At 46.2% G+C, this 13583-nt stretch overlaps 1 protein-coding gene across 1 annotated transcript in view; it reads left to right on the forward strand.

Moving 5' to 3' along the window:
• CALN1 (calneuron 1) overlaps positions 1 to 13583 on the forward strand; it is a 94368-nt gene that overhangs the window by 13026 nt on the left and 67759 nt on the right. The gene's annotated exons all lie outside the window — the stretch shown is intronic.

Genomic DNA, 13583 nt, shown 5'->3' on the forward strand with positions numbered 1-13583 from the left:
GGTTCAGTATCATGACTGTATGAAACAAGTAGAGATGTAGCATGGTTCAGTTCCTTGCACCTTCTTGGTCGGTGTGGAGTATTTAAGCATTGCTGTGCTGACTCTGGGGATGTGTGTCCTCTAAATCCCTGGTCAAGAGCTGAGGATCCAGCCTGACCGAGCAGTAAGGATCAGCTCCTGGTGGTGCAGCAGCACTTAGCTCAGTCCCTGCTGGCCCTCCAGTCCTCCCTGCAGGTGGAGGTGTGCTCAGCTACAACGAGAGTGCATGGAACCATTTTCCAGCACCAGAGAGTGAAACAAAAGGACCTGAGGAATCCCAAGGGGAACCAAGAGCATTAACAGATGAACTGACACCTCTTTTTACTTCTCAGCTGAGGGCAAGCAGCCAGGAAACAGCAAACCTGGGTTCTTAGGGGGCCATTTTGGCATCCCCCTCCCTGCAGCAGGGTGCTGTTCCCCTGGGGACTGGTGCCACGTGCAAGGTCTTGGATAAAGTCTGGTGTTTGTTGTTTAATACAGGACTTAAGAAGCTGTGGAGCATTTTGAGCTTTCTCTAGACCCAAGTGTCTTCTCCTGCCATGTCTTTTCACCTACCATGTGGACATCCTCTGGTTCTCTTGGACCTGTAGTAGAGGGAGCAAGTGACTGTAGTTTGACCACGCATAATGTCATGTAGAGCATGTGGAAGGGATGGAGCTAGGTATTAGCAGAGTTTTTATTTCCTTTCTGGTGTAGCAGGCTCTTCTAGTAAAGCCAGGTTTGAGCTGTGGAACTGTTTGAAGCTAAGAGCTGAGCAGCGAGCGACAGGCAGGCAAACAAAGTGGAAACCTGCTCTGAATTATCATAAGCTTTTTTTGTTGTTCTAAGCCCTTTCAAGCAGAGCCATTTGTACTGGAGCAAATTCTCCCAAGATATTTTTAGACGATACGAGCAGAAAAATATCACTCCATAGCAAGCTGTTTACAAATCTGCTAACCTTGTTTAGTGCTAGTAAAACTCTCGGCTTGGTGTGCTGCGGAGCACACTAATTACTTGACAGAAATTACGCAACAATGTCTTTCTGATGTGCTGTATATTGGCTCAGCCCTGCAGCTGGGCCTGTGTGCAGCATTTTGGATAATGAACAGGGAATATTTCAGCAGCTTTTCCATTAAAACAGGAAGAGTGAGGCAGGCAGGAGGCAGGCTCTGCCAACTAGCCACTGCTTGCTGCCCTTTGCTTGCATGCTCATTTCTGTAATGAGGCTGTCCTGCACTTGTTTCGTTATCCTGTGTCTGGTTTAGTAGCCCAGGTGTCACCCTCTGTCACTCAGTGGACTTTAGTTGACCATGGAATGGGACTGATGGCCATTTCCCATTGTATCTTGGGTGCATATAGTGGTGGGATTCAGATGCTGTGGTCATAGGGCTGTATGGGTACGTTGGCAGTAGGGATGGAGCTCCTTAAGGGAAGCAGAGTGGGAGTTGTCTGTCATCCCAGTGGACCCCAGCAGCCTGTCCTTTTTGTGTGCATTGGGCACAGGGGTGCAGCTGAGCTCCTGCCCCAGTGACCAGCTCTCAGCAGCCTTGGGGACGCTCCTGTTCTCATGGGTGCTGCTTCTGGTATTCACAGAGTCATAAAATCATTTGAGTTGGAAGGGACCTTTAATGGCCATCCGGTCTAACTCCCTGCAGTGCACAGGGACACCCACAGCTCCATCCGTGCTCAGAGCCCATCCAGCCTGACCTTGAATGTCTCCAAGGATGGGGCATCCATAACCTCTCTGGGCAGTTTGTGCCAGTGCCTCACTAGTTGCTGGTGGGATTTCCACCGTGAATATTTAGGATTTCAGTCTGAGAACTTGCAGGTTTCTGTATTCTACTGGAAAGGGCTCAGCAACAATCTGATGCTTCATGGAAGAGAGATCTTCTGAAGGTTTTGAGGGAAGCCCAGTGCTTATGGTGTCAGCTGAGTGTTTAGCACTGGTTGGATGGGCCAAGCTGGAAGGACAGATAAAGTTTTGTGGTTGCTGGGCAAAGACTTTTCAGCCTGGTCGTGGCTGAGGATGTGGTAACGGTGTGGAGGATGAGAATGGCAAACAGTTGTTTGTTATCTGATCCAAAGTGAGAGTTGGAAAATAGGTGGAAGTTGGAGGAGGTGTGTCAGGAGAAGGGGAGATGGATTGTCACATATTGAATGGTTAAAGTGTGGAACGGGGCTGGCGAAACTAAATGTGATCATAAAAGAAAAAATCTCTGGAAGATGAATCTTGGGAGCATTTGAAGTTGGACACTTGGCTGAGCATCAGACCTGCCATTTGTGGGCATGGTTTGATCACTTCAGGACCCTTCCTTGGGAGGATGTGGGCTCAGTTTGACCAGCACTTCTATGAGTGAGCTTCACCCGGGCTGTGGGTGATGACAGGGAACGTGAGTCCCCTTGAGAGCCCTTCCAGTTCCCCACTGGGATCTGTGCCATGCTGCACGTGCGTGGGACCAAATGCCTGGAGTTAGAAGAGGGAAAGCAGCCCATATGCCACAGCAATAAACTAGATGACCTGCTGGGCTTTTTCCTTCTATTTTGCTCTCCTGCATTGTTACTTATATATATTAGAAGGGAATCTCAGAGTGGGGGTAAAGAACAAACATGGGAATTATCCTTCTGCTGTGTCCCAGCTGTGCTGTGTGGCTGAGGACTGGAGAGCAGCCATCCCATGCCAGGCTCCTGCTGGGCGCAGTCCTCCCACAGGCAGCTGGGATGCAGCCGATGGAAGGAGCACAGCTGGGATTTCCCTCCTCCCTGTTTGCCTTGGACACCACCAAGTCCTCCCCTGGAGCTGCTGGCAACCTGCAGCACTCACAGCAGCTTCCCAGTGAGTTCTGGGGATGTTGTTTTAGTGCAGTAATGTCTCCAGGATTAGCAGCAGTTTTGTCCAGCACAGCAGTGAGCTCAGCTGGGCTGGAAGGCAGAGTTTCATCACAGCTTGGTGCACAAAGCTGCAGGTTTTTGGTTTTTGGTTTTGTTTTTTTTTTTCTTTTTTTTTTCCCCATCACTTTTAAAAACATTGTACTGGGGGCTGAGACTGGAGACTAGCTTTACCTTGAATTCAATTATGTAATTAATGGCAAAGCTGCCAAGAACTGTCAGGAGTATTTTTTATTCTTTATTATATTTCTTATGAATGCAAATAGATTAATATTTGCGAGCAGTTCTTCTAGAGTAATTTTATCAAAACCCTTCATTATTGTCATGGGAAATTCAATGCAATTTTAATCTGGGACCAGTTCCACTTTGCAGTTTAGCTAGGCAGTGAATGTTAGAAGTAGGCACCGTGTGAGTCTGCAGCATATATTGGGCACATATAATGGATATTGGGCATGAATAGTGGATACTAGACATGTATCACGTATTTGTATACCTATATTGTTCTGTATGCGTACATTGCTGCTGTGCCTATGACCTGTCCATGCTGATGTCTTGCAAACACCATTAATTAGTTGGTAGTGATAACGAATGAAATCCTCTCTTGACTGTGTTATGCTGCTAAAAGCAATATAAGTAATATCTACAGGTACTCATATGGCCAAGCTATGTGACAGCTACTGATGCTCCAGTGCCTGCTTTATTGCAACTTGGGCCACAGTGTGTTTCTTTCAGAAGCGTGTTTTCCCTCCCAGCACCGTGAGACAGCAAACGAAGTACGCACAGAGCAGACCTGCATGGCACTCCTTGAGGTCTGCTGTCAGATTGATTGCTTGAAGTGCATTTGAAATCAAGTGCTGTACGGTCAGCTCTAGATCATCTCGCCATCATCTTTCACGTGCCAGTAAGTAAAACCATAGCGAATAATACAGCTGGTTGAAAACAGTGAAGCTACTCGGCCTTGTAAATCTGAGCTGACCTCACTGTCTCTTCCCTTTGCCCTTGAGTGCAATGTAATCATCATGACATAAATAACAAGCGCGGCGATATAATGGAATTACATGAGCGCTGCTGTTGTGAGCTCTGTAAAAATAAGGCTGGCAGTACTTGGCGGAGCCAGGATCAGCTCTGAAGTAGAGGAGAGGTTGAATTGATTTCCTTTTCCTTTTAGCTGTTGGGAGAGGAGGTAAAGAAAATGAGTCCTGCTATGGTTGTAAAGGAGCTCTGTGCCTGCTGGTGGGGCGGCAGGGCTGCGTGATGGCTGCTCTGAGGCTTTTGCTTCCATCCTCTTCTTTCAATCCCACATTTCCACCTGACCTCAGTCTCTGGAAAAGGGGGAAAAAAGATGAACTGGAGGGTTACTGGAAAGGCAGTTAAGGAACGAAGTGATTATAGAATCACATAGTCATAAAGGTTGGAAAGAAGCACCGAGGTCCTTTTAGTTTAACCATCAGCCCATCACCACCATGCCCACTATATGGCACGCATACCCCTGTCAGGCACAGTCAGCATGGGTTCATCAAGGGGAAGTCCTGCCCTTGCAGTGTGACTTTCACCTGCGTGGTAGGTAAAGAGAAAGCAGCAGACACAGTCTTTCTGGATTGCAGGTAGACTTTTGATACAGCTGTCCAGCTGTGAGATGGCACGGTTCATATTGTGCTGAGTGATGAAATGGCTCAGTGGTGGAGCTCTAAGGGTGAATGAGGCTACACTTGGCTGGTGACTTGTCATCAGTGGTGATCCTGAGGGCTCTGTGCTGGGGCCACTCCTGTTCAATGTTTTCATCAACGGTCTGGATGCAGGACAGAATGCATCCCCAGCATGTTTGCTGGGGGATGGAGGGGTTGGAGATTCATGATCCTTGAGGTCCCTTCCGAACCCGGGCCATTCTGTGGTTCTGTGATTTTTCTCATTATTGCATTGATGAGGCTGTACCATTGTGCATGGATATTGTGGAGCTGTGAGTTCCCTTCCCCTTCCCACAGAGGAAGGAGACATGCTCCTTGCCTTCAGTTAGCCCTTCTGGCAGTCAAGGTGAGCCCCCGGCACTGGAATGTAAGCATAAGGATCATCACCCGTGCAGCCCATAGCAGATAGACATACCCAGAGCCTAAGCTCCCAAACTAAACTGGTCCTGCCTCCTGCCCTCACGTGTGCAAACCCTGCGGCTCTGGTTCTGCCTGTGTTGTGGCCAGGGAGGGTGGAGATGTCATGATGTAAGGGTTTCGCAGCCTTCCTGCTACTCAGATCTCCCCGTGGAGGACCTAAGGGAGCTCTGTGCCCAAAGAGAGCTTACCAGGAGCATGAGCTTCTGTGCAGGGCTGGAAGAAGCAGATGTGAACGTGGGAGTGGATGCCCTTTCCTTGTAGGCTCAGAGAAAGGGAGGCATCAAGTGGCTTTTCCAGCACTGGGCTGGGAGCAGAGCAGACAACAAGGAGGTGGTTTTCTTTTATCTCATCTCTGCCCACTGCTGAAAGGCCACTGCTTGAATCAGACCCATTTGGAAGAAGTTCTTTTTGTGATTTCTTTTGATTATTATTTATTTTATTTTATTCAGCTCTTGCTGCACCTTTTGTTACATTCAACTTCTCGTTTTTTATCTAGCTCCTTGCATGTATAAGATATGCCATATATTTTGCTGGCATGTATACCTACTAAAAATACTCTTATCCTTCTGGAGAGAGAAAATATGGAGAGAGTGTGTGTGTGTGTGTGTGTGTGTGTGTGTGTGTGTGTGTGTATATGCATATATATATAATTCTGTATGCATCTGAAATCCTAAATGACATTTTTTCCAATGTTGTGTGTTTAATGGGAATTCACTAATTAGGTGCATAAGAGGTTAGAGAAGATGATAGTTTCACTGTGCTCAGTTTTAATACAAAGAGTACTACGGTTGCTAAGAGACTGATACTTCAAGTTTGGAAATCTTCATCCACACTAGATACATTATCTTGGCAAATTGGACTTTTTGAGTTGGCAGCAAATGGAAAAGAGTAACTTTTAAAAATAGAGATAATTTGGATGACGTCAAAGACATCTGGTGTCCTTTTCTAGAAATGTGAGACTGATCTATTTTGCTTATGTGTATAAATCACTCTGCACTCAGTGTGAGGTTTTACTTATGCCTGCATTTGGGTCTGATTTATTAATAAATTTCCTGTATACTTAAGATATTTAGCCAGGTATACTTTGACTGTACAGGCACTATGTGTACAGCAGGTAGTGTCTGTCCTGCCTGTGCATCCTGGAGCATCTGGGCTTTATGCAGCATCTCATGGTGCCACCTGGCTAACGGGCTCTCATCCTAATTTCCATCCTGAGTTGTGAAAAGTGGGAAGGTGTGTCTGCTCCCAGTCGTGCCTCATCATCCTTTAATGCCTTCTGGTCTCCTCATGTGTCACAGCTCTGGAATTGCAGGGAATGACTTTGAGTGGCAGCTGGAAATCAGCTCAGGACTCTCCATGCATAAGAGGCAGCAGAGAATAAAAGAGGGAACTGGAGAAGGAGCTGAAATGGGCAGCACAAGAAAGGGAATGACTCAAAGATAGAGGGTGGGAGGAGATGGCACAGGGTCGCTGGGGAAGAAGGATTACACCTGCACACTGAGTGATGCAGCTGGTGGAGGAGGAGCGCTTTGGGTGGGATGCGTGTGAGGACAGGGATCTGGGGAGGAGAGGAGCAGCGAACATCTGCCTGAAGATTCTCCTTAGCCACCACCTGCATTCTGGTTGTGCCTTTCCGAGGGATTCATCAGCACACCGGCACCTTGAATCACACAGAGGAGGCAGAGCTGCCTGTGCACGTTGGCTTGCAGTGCTGGGGAAGGCTGCTCCCCACTTCAGGTGCTGCTCCACGTCCCAGACAGAGATGAATGGCCAGGTGTAAATTGTTTCCTCTCCTGTGGGGCTTAAGCTGGACTTCTCTGTAGTTGGAAGGAACGCATTTGAATTTTAATAATCTCTGAAAGGCAATTGCAGCTTGATTATGTGTTCAGGCTATGAGATTTTATGTTATTTTTAGAGATGTTCATTTGCTCCACGGACCAGGAGATATAGGAGTGGCCAGTGAAATGTGAACATCTGATAGGTTTTTGAAGTATTGAGTGAACACAGAGTGAAAGGATGACAAAGGCATGCTACGTGGCTTTTCAGGCTTAAACAATGTGCTGTAATTGTGTGTCAGAAGTCATTCAGTTTTGATATCACGCCAGCTAATTAAACCGTCCTCTCTGAAGAGACTTACTGTACTTTCAGCTTTGCTTTTTCATTCTCAAGAACAAAAACACCGAAGGCAGCTCTTGTGTTTAGCTCTCACGTTGGCATTGATTTGGATGGGAACCAGAAGATGGGAAATAAAGAGCTGCAGCCAAATCTTTGTCTCATTTGAGTGGTGTAAGCCAGGTTCATTTCCACCAAAGGTGGTGGAAGGAAGGGGAGGACCTTGTGCCATCCCATATACTGCATGCTTATGCTGTCACTTGTCTTTGGTGGGCTTCCCTCCATCCAAATTTTCATTGATCTATGAGTCGTGAATCCCATTGTAGGTTTTGTTTCTGCCAAGTGATATTCTCTGGTATTTTATTGTGATGTTCCTTCATCGTGAGCCCTGGGGTGTAATTCATAGCTCAATGTCCTCACCCAGAAGTGGGATCCCTGTGTTGGGTACAGCCTAACAGCTGTGGGAGGAGCTGGATTTTTGAGTACCGAAGGGCCACAGGACAAACATGCTGTCTGGCAAGCAATGGCTGGAAAAAATATGGTTGTGAAAGCAAGGGAGGGAGGAGGTACCCACTGCAAGTCCCTGTAGCCTTTTCTGCAGTCAGGAGACTGCCTGAGTTGAATGATTGAAGTGTCTGGGAATATTTGGATTCCTTGCAGAAAAATCCATCCTGCACCAGGCACTAAGCCCACTCTGCAGTATAAAATGGATGTTTTAGCCCTAAAAAAAATTGGTGTTCCTTTATCACCTGTTGGCTCTGGCTTCTTCAATGCTACCTTGAGGTTTAGAGCAGGTCCTATGTCAGGGTGAGGTGGGCAGGTGAGGAGACATGGGAGCATTGCTTTGGGGTCTGATGTGTGGTCTTTAGTGAGTTTGCCTCAAAACTCTTCCCTGGGAGGAGAAAACCAGCTATGTTTTGAAGCATAGGTGGAAACCTTCAGGTTCCCCTTGGCTCGCATTTTTATCTGATCCAGGGAGTCTGGCTGGGCTGCTCCCAGAATTTGGTTGGTGCAGAACCGCGTCCTGGTGAACATTTAGCATATGTCTGCCCCCATGGAAGTGACTTTGGAGAATTAAATCTTGGAGAGCCAGAAAGTGCTGCCAAACTCATTCCTGATACGGGGGAAGGAAAAGGAAAAGGGAAAAGAGAGGGAAGGAAAGAAAAGAGGAGAGGAAAAGGAAAGGAAAAGATGTTACTTACAAGTTGAAAATGAAAGGGGAAAAAGTACTTCAACATTATTTAAGCTGTCGTTAAAGCTCGTGGGTAAAGAAATCCCTTTCCAACTCTTCAGCTGGATTGCCCGTGCCCGCCTCCAGCATGCATTTTACAATTGAATTCTCAAGGCTTGCACAAAAAAGGTAGAGGTATTCATTCTTGTGCTTTATTTTTGTTTGCCTTTGATAGCTGGAAACTGCAGCTTCATTCAAATAACCAGTCAGGAGCAAATATTTCAATTGCTGCTCTGAAATGTTTGGAAGATGTGGGTTTTCAGTGCAGTGTTTTTCTTGTTTTCTGGAAAACAAAGATTAACAGAGCAAAAAGAAAACCTGTAAAGCTTCTCCTACACCTATATTAAGCACTTCATAAAGAAAAGCCTGTCTGGATATTCAGATGAAGGTTTCCGCATTGTGAGGGTCCTCAGTGATGTGATATGCTTGACTTAAACTCCTGAGAAATACAAATCTTCAGATTACTGAACTAGATAGTTTGCATCAGGGAACAGCTTCCAGTTATGCATTTATACTTCCAGCTGGGGACGTTTTTAAACTGGCTTTATAGCATCCCTGATTTGATCACCTGTGGCTGGATGCTGCCCAGAGATAAAGACCATTTCCATTTCCTTCCAGTAGCACTTGATACGGTACAGGAGCAATTTCTGTTGTTACACGTGCACCTTCTGCCAGAGGGAACGAAAGTCTCAGATAACAGAGCTCAGATTTCGTGGCGATTTGCAGTGAGTTTGCTGCTATCCACGTAAAGGGATGCTGTGGGACTGCTTTGAAATGCTGAAGCTGTGTTGGTTTTGCACGTGGGCTGGAAGTAATGCTGTGGTGCTTTCAGTGCCTCCTGACCCTGAGCTTTGCAGTTGGGCTGGGAAAAGCTTTCTCCAGTTGCTTTATACTTTGTGAATCAGTAAACCTGGACCAAACAGTATGGAGGGAGCTGGGGAGCTCGAGCTAATTGTAATTCTTCTAGTGGAGATGTTTTCCATCAGACAAATGCAGAATTGATTACATTCCGTGTTGACAATGGCCTTTTCAACTGAAAATAATAGAAGAATTCCATTTTCAACAATGCTGCGATATTTCGGTTTGAATTTACAATTTTGCTTCTTAAAATATTAAATAACTTGGCCACGAAACACTGGGGATTCACTTTCCTGGAAGCAGCTCCTGAGTGGAAATGATAGATGGGCTTCAGTCTTGTTGCACCGCGAGGCCACCAGAAGCAAAGCAAACAGAAACGCAGCGCAGTGCTCCCTTCACCTTGCTGCTGGAGCATTTGAAATGAACCCTTTTCATCCATCGTGGCTTGATCACAGATGCTGTAAGGCTGGGGAGGAGCAACACAGGGCTGCACGGAGCCCAGCCAAGCGCAGGATTGCAATTTGCCAGCCGGCAGAGCTCCCGTTTCGGGCAGTGCCTCTGTACAGCCAGAGCTGCTCTGTCTCCATCCTCCTCCTCCCTGCTCGTGCAACGACTTCTCCCATCTGTCTGCATTACTGACAGCTTCCAGTGTTGGGTTTTATCCAGTCTTCACAGCATCCTTCTTTAGCCCCTGTGCAAATCACCTCGAAGCAAAATTGCTCACGGAGTTTGGAGGCTGCAGTAATTCTTGGCCAGGAGAGATCCATGGATGCCCGTAGTGTGAAGTGAAAATAAAAAGGATTGGCCCAAAGCAAGGGGTAAATAGGAACTGAATTCCCCGTGTTCAAATTTGATTTTATGTGAATAAAAAGCAGAAATTGCAATTTATCTCTGGCTCTCTGACCAAAATGGTGTTTCTGCCTTACTACATATTGACAGAAACTTCCATTGCAAAACAGGGCTCTGTATTTTTCCTCTGTTTGCTCTGAGCTCGTTTGTCTGTACGTGGAAGCTCATATTCCTGAGCCTCCAAACCATGCAGAGGGAGAGCTGGAGAGGATGAGTTAAAGTCAGATTTGGTTTGCCAAGCTCCTGTTCACAAGATACGCTCTCAATAAAGCAATTTATGTGTTATAATCACTTCGGCTTTTAAGGGGGAAAACTGTCTTTTTATGGAACGGAGTATATTGTGCAGCTTGGGTAGCAGAAAATTCACAGGAACAGGCAATTTTGAACTGGAAATCATGAAGTGATGGGTGTAGCGTGGTCCTACACCCTAGCTGCTGAGAGGCAGTCTCTCACCTTAGGCGGCAATACGGGAGGAAAGAGTAATGGAAATAAATCCAAGGAGCTGGGGATGAATGTGATATAAGGAAGGGAATAGGGGGTGGCTGAAGCTGTGTCTCCACCAGTGGAAGAGCAGTGAGTAACACCTCGCTGTGGTTTTATGCGTGAAGGCCTATCCCAAGTGTCCAGAGCAACCTTCACCAGAGATTGAGAAACTTCCCCAGTCCTTAGCACTGTAAGTCCCTGTTAAGTTAGGTTTAATGTGCTGCTGGGTAGCCAAGTGGAAGTTAATTAAAGGCAGAGCGACTTTGAAAGCAATTGAACTCCAGTTAAAACTTGCCCAAGGTCTTGCCTGTCCCGACACCAGGATCATTTGGGGAAAGACAGAAGGATGCCAACTTCTCATCATGGTCAGAGCCAACTCTCCGGGTGCTGGTAACAAATGGTCTCTGCATAGCTGTTCCAAGCACATTATTCTGAATGGCAGGTGCCTATATTTGAATACTGGGCAGTAAATTTTCAGCAGTGAGTACTCAAACTCTTAATTAAGCTCCTTTGCAAAGTCTAGGGAACGGCTGCAAGTGGTGGCAGAGGTGGTATTTCCTGAGTGATTATTCCAGCCAGGAATGCATGAAGTCTGCTCTAGCAGTGAGTCGATATGGGATGCAAATTGTATGTATTGGGAAAAAAAAAAAAAAAAAAAAGACAGCTATTATCTCTACAACTTTAATGTGAGCCATCCATCAGCAATATTGAATCAAATCACTCTCATTCTCTGAGATTCTGCAGAGTAAGGTCTTAAGCTCATTACCTATTTATGACCTGCAAATATTTCATTTCTGATGATGAAGTGGGTATTGATGTCAATGAAGTAAATCAGCAGCTCTCAAATAATACAGGCTTGTTTCTGGCAAGCTTGTTTTTGAGTTAAACAGTTCTCTACGTGGCTCAGCTGTTTCCCAAGATTATATGTACTGGGCAGGAGTTGCTCTGAAGTGGGGCAGTGTAATGGGAGGGGAAATGTGTAGGGGGTTGGAACCACATGATTGTTGGGGTTTCTCTATGAATCTATGTGTTGTTCTGCTTTATGTAAAGGATCAGGGGAGGATATAGATTGTTTCTTAATTATAAAAAAGGTGTATGGAAAGAGAAGACTGAGATCCGTTTGAAAAACAGTAGAAATCAGTTCTCATTCTTGTATTTAGTAGTAGGTTTGTAATTGTAAACAGAAGTTGTGTGATGCATCTTAAATTGATCTGCTTTCGTGCTGGTGATCTTTTATTGCTGGGAGTTGGTTTGGGTTTGTTGTTGTTGCTTTTAAATGAGGAATGAGTAATGCATTTTTCCCCTACGTAGAACATGCTGGTTTACAGAATTCCGAAAGAGCCTTGCAGAAGCTTTGAGTCAGCTTGTAAATAGCCCCATTGCACAGCCCAGGGCTGGGGAGGACCTCCCCCATTGGGGGTCCCAGCAATGGCTTTCACTAGCAGAACACCTACCTGGAGCTGATTCCATGGCATTTTCCGGGGCTGAACATGAATGGAGATGAACAAAGAACAAGAGGAGAATGCACAGATGTCATAGAACTCTCTGCATTTAGGTGTTTTGCTCCAGTTGCTGGAGGTCTATAGCCCTCTTCTTCCCATCAGCTGCAGAACCATCACAAGAGGGATGTCTCCTGATGGCTGCACCCCACCCAGCATGCTGGTGGGGGTGAGCAGGGTCGCATGGGCTGTGCCAGGAGACCAAAGTGCCCCTCTGGAAGTGGCCTTAGGTGCAGTACTGACTCTGCACCCATCCCCTGTAGAATGACAGTGATACGTGGTAGAATCTCACATGAAATGCTGAGACCTTTAGAAAAATGCTCTCCATCCAATGAAAAGACATGAGACATTTGCTGATGCAGCCAGCATCCATCCTGATGCTGCTATTTATAATGACTTGTTTGATTGTGGATGCTCAAAAAAAAAAAAAAAAAAAGGCTGCCTGTTATGAGTTGTTTGGTTGAAAGATTGGAACCGCAGAGCCAAGGATGCATCAGGAGGACTGGAGATCTGGGCAAAGTTCTCTAACAATGATTGACAGATGATACACGTCAGTGCATCAACATGTGAAGAATTAACATGAAATCGTGGTGGTGTTCTTTTGACAACCACTACAGTGAGCACTGATATATTTAAAGCAAGCATTTATAGCCTAAACTATTTTTCTTAGGGTATTGAGGCATAGAAACATAGGCTGAAAGAGGGGAAGCTGGTTGCTCCTGCTGGAGGTGACCTGTGTCCAGGGTGGTTGAAGCCACATTTTGGAATACTGCAGTTGGTGTGTGTGTGTCTGCTCCCTGCATTCAGAAACTTTTTTTTTCTAATTGCTAGGCTAAATTTGCATGCATCCATTTGTTCTTGGACCAGTATTGCTTTTCACCTCAAATAGCTTTTCTCTGTCCTCTTCCTGCTGTCCTCAATGCTTTGCAGATGGAAATTAAAGGGCTTCCAGAAGCTGATTCCTGCTTTTTTCTTCCCATCTCCACTTCTTCCCCTGCACTTCTTTCACTGTGAATATATCCCTCCATGCTCAGGATCAGCCTGTACCTTTCCTAGGCACTGGATACTAGATTATTCTGTGCTGTGTACGGTCAGTGGCTGGAGCACAGTGTCTGCTACCCCATGCATCCATTTGGGATGGAGCCCAACAGGAGCCCCTCTTCTCTCCTTGGTAAAATTCTAACCACAGTAGGGAAATTTATAGGGAAGTTGCTGTTGTGCCAAGTTCTTCTGACAGCTGGCTTTCAGCACAGAGCTTCCCCGCTGGCTCCGTGCGATACTGCAGGGCTCGGGCAATTACAAACCGCTCAGCATGCACCATCCACAGAAGGATGCAGCCACATTTACAGAGCATCCTTGTGACAAGGAGCGTGACTGCTGCTGTCCACGCCGCCCTGTCCTCGGAGTGAACATCCTCCAGTATTCCCAGTTCAACCCCCATTGCCTGCACTAAAAGCTTCCCGTGCGTTGTAGTGGCAGATAGCCTTTGTTGTTGCGCATTTCTATGGTAATGATGCGTTCCTGCAGGTTACTTGGCAAGTG

The sequence above is a fragment of the Meleagris gallopavo genome, chromosome 21 (assembly GCF_905368555.1).
Source record: "Meleagris gallopavo chromosome 21, MGAL_WU_HG_1.1, whole genome shotgun sequence".
Lineage (NCBI taxonomy): Eukaryota > Metazoa > Chordata > Aves > Galliformes > Phasianidae > Meleagris > Meleagris gallopavo.